Source organism: Ornithorhynchus anatinus, chromosome X1 (genome assembly GCF_004115215.2).
Source record: "Ornithorhynchus anatinus isolate Pmale09 chromosome X1, mOrnAna1.pri.v4, whole genome shotgun sequence".
NCBI lineage: Eukaryota > Metazoa > Chordata > Mammalia > Monotremata > Ornithorhynchidae > Ornithorhynchus > Ornithorhynchus anatinus.
The window spans coordinates 101,851,787-101,866,077 of NC_041749.1; positions in this window are offsets into that span (position 1 = coordinate 101,851,787).

The following is a 14,291-nucleotide window of genomic DNA, read 5'->3' on the forward strand; positions in this document are numbered from 1 at the left end:
GAAGAGACTCTGTAATCTCTTAGAGCTTTGTATTCAACTCATTTGTAGGGTGGGATGGGAAGAGAGACCAGACTTTCCTTTGGCCACAAAATAGCATCGACCACAGTAAGCCAATTCTCCTTTCTTCCTATCTCTATCCCCCATATCTTGTGCAAATGTAATGCACAATTCTTTGTCTCCTCTGTGGACAAATGCTACTGTATCCTAACAACTATTTTAAGGGGACAACAGAGTAATCAGTCATTTATTGAGTGCTTACTTTGTGCAGAGCACTCTACTAAGAACTTGGGAGCATGTAATAGAGCAGAATTAGCATATTCCCTAGCTTACAATCTAGAGGGGGAAACAGACTATATGAATAAGTAATTTCTAATATTTAATTTAAAAATATGTACATAAGTGCTGAGGGGTTGGGCCTGAGATGAATATCATGTGTTCAAAGGTCACAGACTGAAGTGCATAGATGACGCAGAAGGGAGAACAGTCCCGGGAAAAGAGGGCTTAATTGGGGAAGGCCTCTTGGAGGAAATGTAACCTTAATAAATGCTTTGAAGGTGGAGCCAGTGGTGGTCTGGTCTATATGGAGGGGGAGGGAGTTCTGGGGTAGGGGGATGATGTGGGAATGGGGTCATCAATGAGATAGATGAGACTGGGGCACAGTGAGTAAACTGGCACTAGAGGAGTGAAGAGTGTGAGCTGGGCTGTAGTAGGAGATTAGTGTGGTGAGGGGAGCTGCCTGAGTGCTTTAAAGCCAATGGTGAGGAGTTTCTGTTTGCAGAGGTGGTTGGGCAACCACTGGAGGTTCTTGAGGAGGGGTAAGATGTGAACTGAATGTTTTTCTTGAAAAGAAGACTTGTGCAACAGAGTGAAGTATGGATTGGAGTGGAGAGAGACAGGAGGCTGGGATTCAAGAAGGAGGCAGATGTCAAGGAGGGATAGCATAAGTGCTTGAAGCAGTTTAGATGGAGAGGAAAGTGCAGTTTGGTGACAGATTGAATATGTCTAGTAGAGGACTTAAATTCTATTCTTTCTTCCTCACCCCGGCTACTGTTCTCTTGGAGCACATTCTTGTAATGTTACACAAAAAAGACCTACTTTTTTTTTCAGAATTCTCCAGCTTCCCTATAGGAAAAAGTCAGAAGAGCAAACATGAGAGAACTATCTAGACCTCTTGCTTTGCTCATAAATTGTTGCACTAACTCCCAATTTTTCCATTCAGGAATTATCAACTTAAGCTTCCCAGTCTACGCATTCTGAGAAGGAGGTGATTCTGTATCCATTGTGTTCTAATTGAACAGAGTCTTTCTCCATTAATGAATATGAAAGTTAAATCAACACACCTTCAAAATTTTACCTGGTTGCTGCTTCCACATGAGAGAGGCTATAAAACTCATCTGTAAATAAAACAATTTCAGGAAATCAAACTAACTGCTGAACTCATATAGATTCAACATGACTAGGTGTTCTGCTTTAAAGTTTCTCTACCTGTCATCTTTATGGCTTTGAATGTCCTTCTAGGATTGGAAAGGCCAGATGAGGCTCTGCTGGACCTAGATCCCAAAGCCTGTGCCAACCCTCACCTCACCATTCATTCTCCTCCCTGACACCACATCTCAGCAGTGCCCATAGGGGGAGACTAATGGGTGTCCCATAACTATTGCAGCATTGAGTGGCTGACTCCTTCAAATAGCACAGAGCAGTTAATGGTTCTGGGTTTGTTGTGGGGTTTTTTTGGAATGTTTAGGATTATTGACATCGAATATAGAGGATGATTCCTTTTAAATAAAGGAATTAAAATGTGAATTAAAATGGCATTCATCCTCATGTGCTCTGCATACAGTAAGCGCTCAAATACAGTTGAATATGCAGAATGTCATCTATGGAGACGCAGGCACGTAAAATTGCAGAATGAAGAACACGGTGGCTACTTAACTCACCTTCAAGGATCAGTCATGTGCTAGGACTGGTGATGGTCATACCCAGGTCTCTGAATATTTTGCCTCCAAAAAATGCAGCTTGAGTTAATGATTTTTGACACATGAGAGGTGAATATTGCTGACTCTTACTCCATAAGGCTAAAATGCTTCCAAATCATTGTGTTAACTTTTGTGACACGGTTATTAAAATGGTCCACAGACCAGCATGCAGTGTAGAAGTCACAGTTTACTGCCACTTGAAATTCTACTCCAATAAAGGATAATATCTTAAATGTCTTCTCTGCAAAGTGATAACTTCTCTCCTGAACTTTGACATTTTTGAATATACACTTCAAGCATCATTAATGAGGTTTCATGCTAAACTGGAAACACACTGGTCTATTGTTTTCAAATGGCTTCCATTATGTAGAAGGCTAACGATCAATAAAACCTGCTGAAATGGATTTTCTTTTTCTGCTGTAGCTCATCTATTCCTACTCTTATCAAACCCACTTTTCTCTTGAATACTTCCTGAGTAGCTTTTGTTGTGTTTATCTAATACAGAGTAACTAATGTTCTGTGTACTGCTTAAAATGCAGGTTTATCTAATGAAAACAAATTTTCCCTAGGAAGACTATTTGGCTGACTTCCCCAGTGATGTAGATGTCAAAAGTGTCTAAGGGTGCTATTTGGGGCCAGGTTTTGTGAATTTGCTAATTGTAAAATGATTTGACTATACAGTTGTTAGTGAACAATGTTAAATGCTTGAATCTAAGAATCCAATCCTTTTTGAGTAAAAAGTTAGTGAGTGGGTATTTACATGTTTCTACATGTCACTGGTCTGAAACTGCCATCAGATGACAGAATAGCAGGAAGGGCATCTGCAATGATAGCAGGAGAAACGACCAGGAAGAAAACTTGCCAGTGGGAGTTTAGGAAAAGCAAGTAGGCTGGTGAGAGGCCTGAATCTGCTGGAAGTCCCTGGCACAGCTTTTCCATACTCCCTGTTGTTTCTCACTGAGAGGGAGTAGCAGAATATTTTTTGAGTACTTACTGTTTGCTGAGCACTCTACCAAGTGCTTGGAAGAGTACAATAGGATTGGTATATCTGATTCTTGCCCTCTAGGAGTTTACAATCTAGTGGGAGAGACACTAAAATAAAGCCAGGAGGAGGCAATAGAGTATATGGGATGTACACAAGTCCTTGTAGGCAGTAAACGATGAATCAAACTTCCAAAAATTGTTAGTGTCTTGAAGTCTAGCCCCCCAGCAACTGGGATGATCCTCCAGATTAGTTATCCCAGCTTTGAATTTCCCCCATCCTCACAATCCACCAGACTGAAGCTCTGGTAAAAGACTCTACCTTCTTAAGGGAGTCTTCCCTGACTGATTCTCATTACGGACTCAATGTGCCAACACAACTGCAACCATTAGCATTTATTGTAGTAATAGTACTCATTAAGCACTTAGTGTTGCCAAAACACTCTAGGAAGCACTAGGCAAGAATACAGAGGTGGAAATTAGACACAGTGCCTGGGGTTCCCAATTTAAAAATAAGGAGAAGGTACTGGGGACAGGTATGTGTGAGAAACCCTGGGGTTAAAGGAGCAGAGATTTAGATATCTCATGGCTCAGAGTCCAACTGTCTCAGCCATGGTGACTGTTACTGCATTTGCCACAGTCTTCCTAATGCTCTACACTCTGTGGAGGCCTCGTCCTATAGCTGCTAGTCTTTTCTGCTCCACTGGTGTGGGCCAAGATGGGAATGAAGCTTGAAGGTAGCATGTGGAGGGGAGCGGCATGGGCTATCACGGAGGCAGGTGAATTGTGGCTTACGATTGAATGTGAGTAGGAAGACAATGAGGATTCTCAATCAGGGTGGAAGGTGGTGTCAATGCCAAAGATTGATCAGTCACTCAACCAGTGGTACATATTGAGAGCTTACTCTGTGCTGAGCACTACACTAAGGCTTTGGGGAAATGCAATATAATTAAGTTGGTACACATAACCCCTGCCCACAAGAAGCTTATAGTTTACATCAGGTCACACATATTAGAATAAATTACAGCTAGAGGAAATGGTGGAATAGAAGGATATGCAAACAAGTGAGAAGCAGTATGGCCCAGTAGAAAGAGGACAGGCCTGGGACTCAGAGGACCTGAGTTCTTGGTCCTGACACTTGCTTCCTGTGTGACCTTGGGCAAGTCAATTTATCTTTTCCTCAGTTGCCTCATCTATAATATGGGGATTGAGACTGTGAGAATGTGGGATAGGAACTGTGTCCAACCCAATTATTCTTTGTCTACCTCAGGACTAAGTACTGTGCCTGGCACATTGTAAGTGATTAACAAATACTATAAAAAGTGTTATATCATGTGCTTAAATGGTACAGATGCAAGTACATAGGTGACTCAGAAATGAGGATGAGAGAAATGAGGGATTAGTCTGTAAAGGCCTCTTGAAGGAGATATAATCTTAAGAGGGGTCTGAAGGGGGAGAAAGGGGTGGCCTCTCAGATATGAAGGAGGAGAGAGGATGTGGGCAAGAAGTCATTGGTGAGATAGACGAGCTTGAGCCACAGAGAGTAGGTGTAGAGAGTAGATTGGTGTTAGAGTGAAATTCATGGGCTGGGTTGTAGTAGATCAGTGAGGTCAGGTAGGAGGGGATGGCCTGACTGAGTGCCTTAAAGCAGATGGTTAGGAGTTTCTGCTTGAAACAGAGGTGAATGGGAAATCACTGAGTTTTTTGAGGAGTGGGGGGACACAAATTAAATAGGTTTTTTGTAGAAAAATGATCTGGACAATAGAGTGAAGTATGGGCTGGAGTGGGAAGAGATGGAAGGCAGAGGTCAGCTGAGGAAGTAGTCAAGGGAGGATGCAAGTGCCTAGATCGGCATGGCAGTGGTTTAGATGGAGAGGAAAGGGCGAGTTATAGAGATATTGTGAAAGTAGAACCAAAAGGATTTGGTGACAGATCGAATATGTGGGTTGAATGAGAGAGATGAGTTGAGGATAATGCATTAGTTATGAGCTTGTGAGACAGGGAGGATGGCGGTGGGGTCTACAGTGATGGGAAAGTCAGGGGAAGTCATTTTTTACACTCTTAACTGCAGAGATTTGTGGAAATTCCAAGCCTGTATTCCTGAGAACAAACTGTTAAACAATTTCCACATGCAAGGTGAGGGACTCTTGATATATTCTTATGTCTAAGAAACTGATCTGTGCAATTATGCATTCTGTATTTAAAATGCACCTTTCATTTCAGTGATGCTGGAGCCATAATTTATGAGCATTTTTCGTGAGATTTAAAAAAAGTACTTTGTTGACTGCCTTAGGGATCAAGCAATTATCACAGGGAGGTTTCCCTTCTCATTCAGAGTAGATTTCTTACAGCTACTTGAAGGAAAAATAGCATGTTACCAAGGCACACAGTAAAGCAGAGTTTGGAAGCTTCAGTTCTGCGGTTATTTCATGGTCAATAGTCAAAATTAGGCTGTCAAAGGCAAATCAGGAACTGGCTTGTGGCTTTTTCTCTTGCAAGCTAATATGATGCAGCATAAGCCAACTCTGTGTGCTGAATAGGGAATGTGTAAGCTGCAGACAGATGAAATTGCTTCCATAATTTATGAAATTCTTTTGTCCAAATAACCTGAAAGCAGAAAATAAGATGATACAATTATCAACCATATGCTTTCATCACCACCAAAGAACCTAATATTTTCAGGAGAGGGCAGCTGCGTGTATGAGAAGCAGCATGGCTCAGTGGAAAGAGCACGGGCTTTGGAGTCAGGGCTCATGAGTTCGAATCCCAGTTCTGCCACTTGTCAGCTGTGTGACTGTGGGCAAGTCACTTAACTTCTCTGTGCCTCAGTTCCCTCATCTGTAAAATGGGGATTAAGACTGTGAGCCCCACGTGGGACAACCTGATTCCCCTATGTCTACCCCAGCGCTTAGAACAGTGCTCGGCACATAGTAAGCGCTTAACAAATACCAACATTATTATTATTATTATTATGAATGTGAATGGGGCAGGTTTCTCCCTCTTTTCCCGTGGATTATCTGTAATTGTTTGAACACAGAATTGAATATTACATTTTTTATTAGCTAATGAACGATGCTATTTTTTTCCAAGTAGCATTAGTAAGTTTTGTTCAATGTTAACTTGATCTGGGCTTCTGGGGACATTATAGTTAGGAATAAAAGAGTGTTTGGAGTGGAGTCTTGGTATTCAGTTTGGATAGGCTAGAACATTGGAAGCACCAAAATAAGGAAATCTGGATTTTAGACACAATTGTATGAACTTGAGCAAGCAATTTATCTCTGTGCCACAGTTTTACCATCTGCAAAAGAAGGCTAATAAGAATTGTTTCAAAATCAGTTGATCAGTGATATTTACTGAGCACTTACTATGAGCTGAGCATTATAGTAGTCACTTGGTGGAGTACAATACAATAGAGTTAGTGAACATAATCCCTACCCACAAGGATCTCAAAGTCTCTGGGGGGAGACAGATATTTAAATTATAGATAGGAGAAATGGTTATGCACATAAATGCTGTGGGGTTAGGGGTGGGGTGAATATCAAGTGCTTAATCAGTCAGTCCTATTTACTGAGGATTTACCATGTGCAGAGTACTGTATTAAGTGCTTGGGAAAGTAAAATATAACAGATTTGGTAGTTATGTTCCCTGCCCAAAAGAGTTTTACAGTCTAGAGGGGGGAAACAGGCATTAAAATAAATTATGGTTAGGTACAAAAGTGCTGTGAGAATTAGGGTGGGCTGAATAAAGGCTACAAATGCAAAGGTGACACACAATAGAGTAGGGGAAATGAGGGTTTATTCCCGGAAGAGCTCTAGAAGATGTGATTTCTTTTTCTTTTTTTTTTTTTTTTGATTCGGGGATCATGTAACTAAGGAATACAGATTAAAGCGCAAAGGCAAATAGTAGAAGTGAGGGTTTGGGGAAAGTGTGATTATTAGCAGGGCTTTGAATAATAATAATTTTGATATTTGTTAAGCACTTTACATGCCAGACACTGTACAAAGTGCTGGAGTGGATACAAGCAAATCAGATTGGACACAGTCCCTGTCCCATGTGGGGCTCACAGTCTCAAGCCTCATTTTACAGAGGAGGTAACTGAGGCCCAGAGAATAAAATGAGTTGCCCAAGGTCACACAGCAGACAAGTGGCAGAGGATTAGAACCCATGACCTTCTGACTCCCAGGCCTGTGCTCTATCCATTACGTGATGCTAAGTGGGGAGAGTGGTAATCTGTTGGATATGAACAGGAGAGAGTTCCAGGCTAGAGGAAGGATGTGGGTGAGGGTTTGGTGGTGCGACGGATGAGATGAGATCAAGGTACAGTGAAGAGGTTGCTGTTAGGAGTGAAGTGTGTAGTTTGGGTTGCAGTAGATCAGTGAGGTAAGGCAGGAGAGCTGATTAAGTGCCTTAAAGCCGATCGTAAGGAGTTTCTGTTTGATAAGAAGGTGGGTGAGAAACCACTGGAAGTTTTTGAGGGGATATGTGGACTGAACGATTTTTAGAAAAATTATCCTCAAAGTTGGGGTTTGAAAGTGACATGATATAAATGTAAAGAACTTTAGAGGGCTTTAGAGAAAATGGCAATAGAGGCACTATCTCATGATTTAAACCATCCCAAAAAGCCACCTATAATTTTTGATGCCATCCCCCCTACATCTACCTAACCAGCCCTGATGATTGGCAGAGTGTAATATTAGCATTTATTAAGAATAGTATGCTATACATACTAAGTGCTCAGGAAGTACAGAACAAAAAAGTGACACATTCCCTGCTAACAAGGAACTTACACTCTAATGGGGGACATGGACATATAAAAATAATTACCAAGTAATCAATAAATGTTTTAATGTACAATTGAAAAATGTATATACATAAATGCTGAAGATGGGCATAAGTACCTACATGCTAGAGATGGCTGAGTTTATATCCTGCGGGAGAAACTGGGGAAAGCTTATTGGAGGAGGCAGGATTTTAGGAGGGCTTTGAATATAGGGAGGGATATGGTCAGTTGTACTTGGGAGGGAGGGACTTGCAAACTGGGAGAACAGTGAGAATGAGCAAATGGAGAATTAAAAGTGAGGTACATCTTAGAACAAACAAAAAGAATGAGTTGGGGAGTAGTTGGAGAGCAGATATGTAAGGAGGGGTACCCAGTGGATGTGATTTCCATAAGAGATGTTTGATTACAGACATCCCTGGGTAATAATTATTACCCCTCTCTGATCTACTTCCACCTATTTGAAGGGGTTAATTTGCAACCTGCCAGTAAGCCACATCCCCAATAATTTACATCTGGCATATGATCCAATCTTACCCAGGCATTTTGTGCTTCACGGCAGGCTGGGGCCCGCCCTCCAGTCAGCTCCATACTTTTGGAGCCCTTGAGCTGCTGCTCCCCACTGTACAGTAGCAGGTCCCAGGTGCAGGAAACTGCGTACCAGAGATTAAATCCCATGGGGCTCCAGCTGGGGCAAGGCTGCCCATCAAGGCACCCTGGGAAGAACCTTCAGTGGACTTTGTCCCTGCCAGGGGGGTCAGTTCCAGAGGAAGGGCCCTGCGACACCCCATGGGCTGCGGCCAACTTCATTATCTTTGTGTCAACCACATACTCACCTTCAGCCAATTCCCCACCTCTGGAGCAGAGTTCCAGATGAAACAGCATAGCCTAGTGGAAAGAGTATGGGCCTGGGAGTCAGAGGACCTGTTTCTAATCCCAGCTCTGCTGAGTGCTTGCTGTGTGACCTTGGGCAAGTCTCTTAACTTCTGTGCATCAGTTCTCTTGTTCTCCCTCCTACTTAGTCCCTGTTCCCCATGGGGTTCACAGTCTGAGTCCAACCTAACTTCTATCTACCCGAGTGTTTAGAACAGTGTTTGTCACATAGTAGCTTAGTGGATAGAGCATGGTCCTGGAAGTCTGAAGGATCTGGGTTCTAAACCCAACACTGCCATGTGTCTGCTGTGTGACCTTGGGCAAGTCACTTCACTTCTCTGTGTCTGTTACCTCATCTGTAAAATGGGGTTTAAGAATGTGAGCCCCATGAGGTATAGGGACTGTGTCCAACCTGATTAATTTGTATCTACCCCAGAGCTTAGAACAATGCTTGGCACATAGTAAGGACTTAAGAACCACCATAATTATTGTTGTTGTAGTAGTAAGACCTTAACAAATACCATTTTAAAAAAGAAATGGGATTGATTTTGTCCCTGGGGAGGAAGTTTGGATGTGGTGGCTCAAGGGCAGCCCTGTCGTACCCCCTGTCCAACTAAGGACTGGGCGGGACCCTGAAGTAATAATAATAATAATGTTGGTATTTGTAAGCACTTACTCTGTGCAGAGCACTGTTCTAAGCGCTGGGGTAGACACAGGAGAATCAGGTTGTCCCACATGGGGCTCACAGTCTTCACCCCCATTTTACAGATGAGGGAACTGAGGCACAGAGAAGTGAAGTGACTTGCCCACAGTCACACAGCTGACAAGTGGCAGAGCTGGGATTCGAACTCATGACCTCTGACTCCAAAGCCCGGGCTCTTTCCACTGAGCCACGCTGCTTCTCTAAGTACTGTTGTATTGCTGCAGACACAACCAGGAAGTAGAAGAAATGTCATTAAGACACAACCAGGAAGTAGAAGAAATGTCATTAATGTTAAATATGTAAGTCTGTGGGGTTGCCAATTGAGTCAAAAGAAAAATTCCCCTGTAGTTAGGGGATTTGAAACTTACATCACCTGGAAAAAATTGAAGGTGGAGGAAGGTCAGGGAAGAGTATTTAAGAATACTTAAATTATACTCCTCTCCCACTTTTTAAAATGGCCATGGTGGATTCTGCCTTAAGAATGATTAAATCATGTTCTTCTTGTTTATTTTAGTGGACGCGTATTTGCAGTCTGCCTTAATTATATAAGAAGCCGGCCTCCTTGAAGCAGCATGGCATAGTGGCTAAGGCACAGGCCTGGGAGTTAGGTGGTCATGGGTTCTAATCCCGGATCCACCACTTGTCTGTTGTGTGGCCCTGGGCAAGTCACTTCACTTCTTTGTGCTTCAGTTACCCCATCAAATGGGGATCAAAACTATGAGCCCCATGTGGGACAGGGACTGTGAACAACCTGATTTGCTTGTATCCACCCCAGCGCTTAGTACAGTGTCTGGCACATAGTAAGTGCTTAACAAATACCACAGTAATTATTACTATGTCTTTATCTTTCTGAAGCAAGTCAATCATCAGTTTTTTTGTTATGGAGTTCCCATTTTGAGCTGAGTACTGTCGTCGGTGCTGAAGTGGATGACTACATATTGTATCATCCCACTTAAACACTGAGTTAAGGTAGTCCTCTCTTTTTCAGATCTGTTCATTATTTTGACCATCCACTCTCACACCTGAACTTGATTTCTATCTGAAGCAAACTTTGGCTTCTATAAATAGAATTGTTCCTATACCGTGTATCAAGTAACAATACACTCTTCCATTTCCCCATCTGTAATTTATTTTAATGTCTGTCTTCCTCTGTAGACTTTAAGCTCCTTGTGAGCAGTGATTGTGTCTGCTGACTCTGTACTTTCCCAAGTGCTTAATGCAGTGCTCTGTACATAGAAAATGCTCAAATACCATTGATCAATTGTGATAAAATGGGAGACAAAAGTCCCTAGAACCCTTCCAATTAAAAAAAAGTCTTTAATACATCTTTAATCATGAATACTGAAAATATAGCCTGTAGAATGAGTTCTTTTGCTTGCCTATTTGATCTGATCTTAAGTTTTTAATCAATTAAAGGCAATAAGTGACTCCTGGAATCATCAGTTGTCTTGTACCATGAAGAAACTGTAGCACAAGTAAGATAAATGATTTGCCCAAAGTCAACAGGCGAGAGGGTGGAGCCAGGACTAGAACCCAGGTCCCCTGAATCCCAGACCCATGCTATTAACTCACTACTATATGTATTAACAATATTTGGGTGAACAAGAAAAGGTAAGGAGGAGAGAGTTTGTAGAGAGTCTGAAAGCTGATTGTGAAGAGTTCGGGGTTTGGGACTTGGGAAGCCAGTGGAGAATTTTAAGAAGTGGAAATGTGTATGCTTAGTGATGCTTCAGGAAAATGATCCATGTGGCAGCATGTGGTATAGATTGGCAGAGCCTGGAGGAGGGAAATGACCAGTGAGGAGGCAGATATGATAATCTAGCCACAAAATGACCAAATCTTGTAGTGGGGTATTAGCTGCTTGGGTGAAGAGGAAGGGCAGATCTGGGTAATATCTGTAGGAAAAACCCGGCAGGATTTGGCAGTATATTGAATGTCAGAGTTGAAGGACGATAAAGAGACAAGGATGATACCAAGGTTGTGGACTTCTGGGACAGGGAAGATGGTAGTATTGACTGAAAGAGGCAAATTGGGAGAAGGAGGAATAGAAAACTAGTAGTAGTAATAGTGTTTCTTAAATACTGATTGGGCAGAAAACTGTACTAAGGATTAAGAGAGAATTTACATGGAATTTAGAGTCTGTGGGAGGAAGAATCAATCAATAGTAGTTATTGAGCACTTACTATGTGCAGAGCACTGTATTAAGGGCTTGGGAAAGTACAATATAATAGTACAATAGAGTTGGTAGACGTATTCCCTGTCCACAACGAGCTTACAATCTATAGGGGGAGACCGACATTAATATAAATAAATAAATAAAAGATACGTAGGTAAGTGCTTTGGGACTGAGGGAGGGGTGAATAAAGGGAACATATGGTGATGCAGAAGGGAGTGGGAGAAGAGGAAATAAGGACTTAGGGAAGGCCTTTTGGAGGAGATGTGCCTTCAGTAAGGCTTTGAAGGTGGGAGAGTAACTGTTGGTCAGCTATGAAAAGGGAGGGCATTCCAGGCCAGAACCTGGATATGGGCAAGAGGTAAGCAGTGAAATAGACAAGATTGAGATACAGTGAGAATGTTGGCATGAGAAGAAAAAAGTGTGTGGGCTGGGTTGTAGTAGAAGAGTCGAGAGGTGAGTTAGGAGGCAAGGTGATTGTTTAAGGTCGATGGCAAGGAGTTTCTGTTTGATGTTGTTAGAAGGCTCTTTGATTATGTTAGAATAGGCATTTTATCTCCATTTTACAGATGAAAACAGAGAAATTAAGTGACTTGCCCAAGGTTGTACAGCAGGTAAATGGCAGGGAGTTCCAGGACAGGTAAGGGTGTGAGTGAGTGGTAGGAGATTCAAGAGTGAGGTACAGTTAAAAGATGAGATTAGGAAGAAGGAAGAGTGTGATATGAATTCAACAATCCAGGTTACAGTGAATTACAAATTGCCTTTTCTATGGGATGGAAACTTGTGACAATGCTAACTGTTATGATGCATTATTATATGAAATTTAAAGAATAAAGCCATTTCAGACATTTGTAAATTATTAAAGGGCAAACTATATATTTCTTTTAATAATGCTAACTTTGAGTAATATATTTTCAGCTTTGAGTAGATGTCTACTGGCAACATGGTTTGTCGTCACACATCTCCAGAAGCCCACACAGATAGAAAGAGCTTTTGATCCGATTCACTGGCTTAGAAAGAGAACATATTTGGAATTTACTTGATAATGCTCAATGGCTCCACTGTACATTACTGTTCCTCAAAATAGGACTATGATAGATATTTCCTCAGTGCCATATGAATGAGATTATAAGAGATAGGATACCATCATTTGTTTAAAAAAAAAAAAAAACTACACACCTGTTGCCTCTGCTAAACAATTGATTGGTAAGTAATGTCCTGAATATCTTAGGGAAATAGATCATTTTTAAAGTCATGAATTTCACTCAAATGAGATGGTTATATTAAACAACTCACTAATTCTCAGTTTTCAGAGCTAGTTTTGGTTGAGTTTCCACATTCTGGGGTCTTGTCACCAAGAAAATCAAATGAAATGGCAAAGACCCATGAATATTTCCAAATTTTTCTCAAATTTGACATGTGAATCAGGTGAAATAAAAATCCCCACCATTGCTACAAAGAACATGGAGTCAGTTGGTAGGTAGAATTAAAGTAGTAAAAAAAAAAATAGGTGAGGGTTAAAAAGCATGAGGAAAAAGTGTGGCTAAGTGGATAGAGCATGCACCGGGGAGTCAGAAGGACCTGAGTTCTAATCCCAGCTCTGACACTTGTCTGCTGTGTGGCCTTGTCAAGTCACCTAACTTCTCTGTGCCTTAGTTTCCTCATTTCTAAAATGGGGATTAAGACTGTGAGCCCTATGTGGGACAAGGACTATGTCAAGCCTGATCAGCATATACCACTTGGCCCTGGGAGTCAGAAGGTTAGAGTTCTAATCCCAGCTCTGCCACTTGTCTGCTGTGTGGCCTTGGGCAAGTAACTTCACTTATCTGTGCCTCCCTTACCTCATTTGTAAAATGGGGATTGTGATTATGAGCTCCACTTAGGACAGGGACTGTGTCCAACCCAATTTGCTTGTATTTTCCCCAGCATTTAGTACAGTGCCTGACACACAATAACTGCTTAACAAAAACCACTATTGTTAATATTAGCTTGTATCCACCACAGTGCTAGACGTAGTACCTGGCACATAGTAAGTGTTTAAATGAATACTATAGAAAAATTAACCAAAAGTAACTACCAAAAAAAGTCTAACCTATTTTTATTCTTGATATAGTTACCACAACCCCTCTTAGGGTCACACCTGGAGTCCAGTCTGGACTATGGGAGAGAGAGTCAAGCAGAGGCATATCTAATCCATTCCAAGCTTGGGCAGTGGCTAGAGAGTGGAAAGCAATCTGCTACAAGTCAAAACTCCCCTATGCTGGGCAACAGCAGCTTGGGAGAAAGTTGAGGGAGGAGATTTAGGTTTACTGTGTAGAAAGAGGCAACTGTAAACCACTTCTGTATTTTTATCAAGAAAACTCTATGGATACACTACCAGAATGATTGCAGACAGAGGTGGGGAGTTCTGGGAGAGATGTGTCCATGGCATATCTATGGGTTGGAGACGGCTCAATAGCATAAAACAAGAAAAGAGTTACCACAAACACGATCAACTGAATATAGCCCTTTTTATACTGCTGGATTATCATCCAGTGCTCTGTACTGAAGTATCTTTTGAAGTTTTTGCTCAAACCTTTAAAATCAAATTCCAAAAGTTAATTATTGAGGAATAGGGACACCCCCATTATTCATTCAATAGTATTTATTGAGCACTTACTATGTGCAGAGCACTGTACTAAGCGCTTGGGATGAACAAGTCGGCAACAGATAGAGACAGTCCCTGCCGTTTGACGGGCTTACAGTCTAATCGGGGGAGACGGACAGACAAGAACAATGGCACTAAACAGCGTCAAGGGGAAGAACATC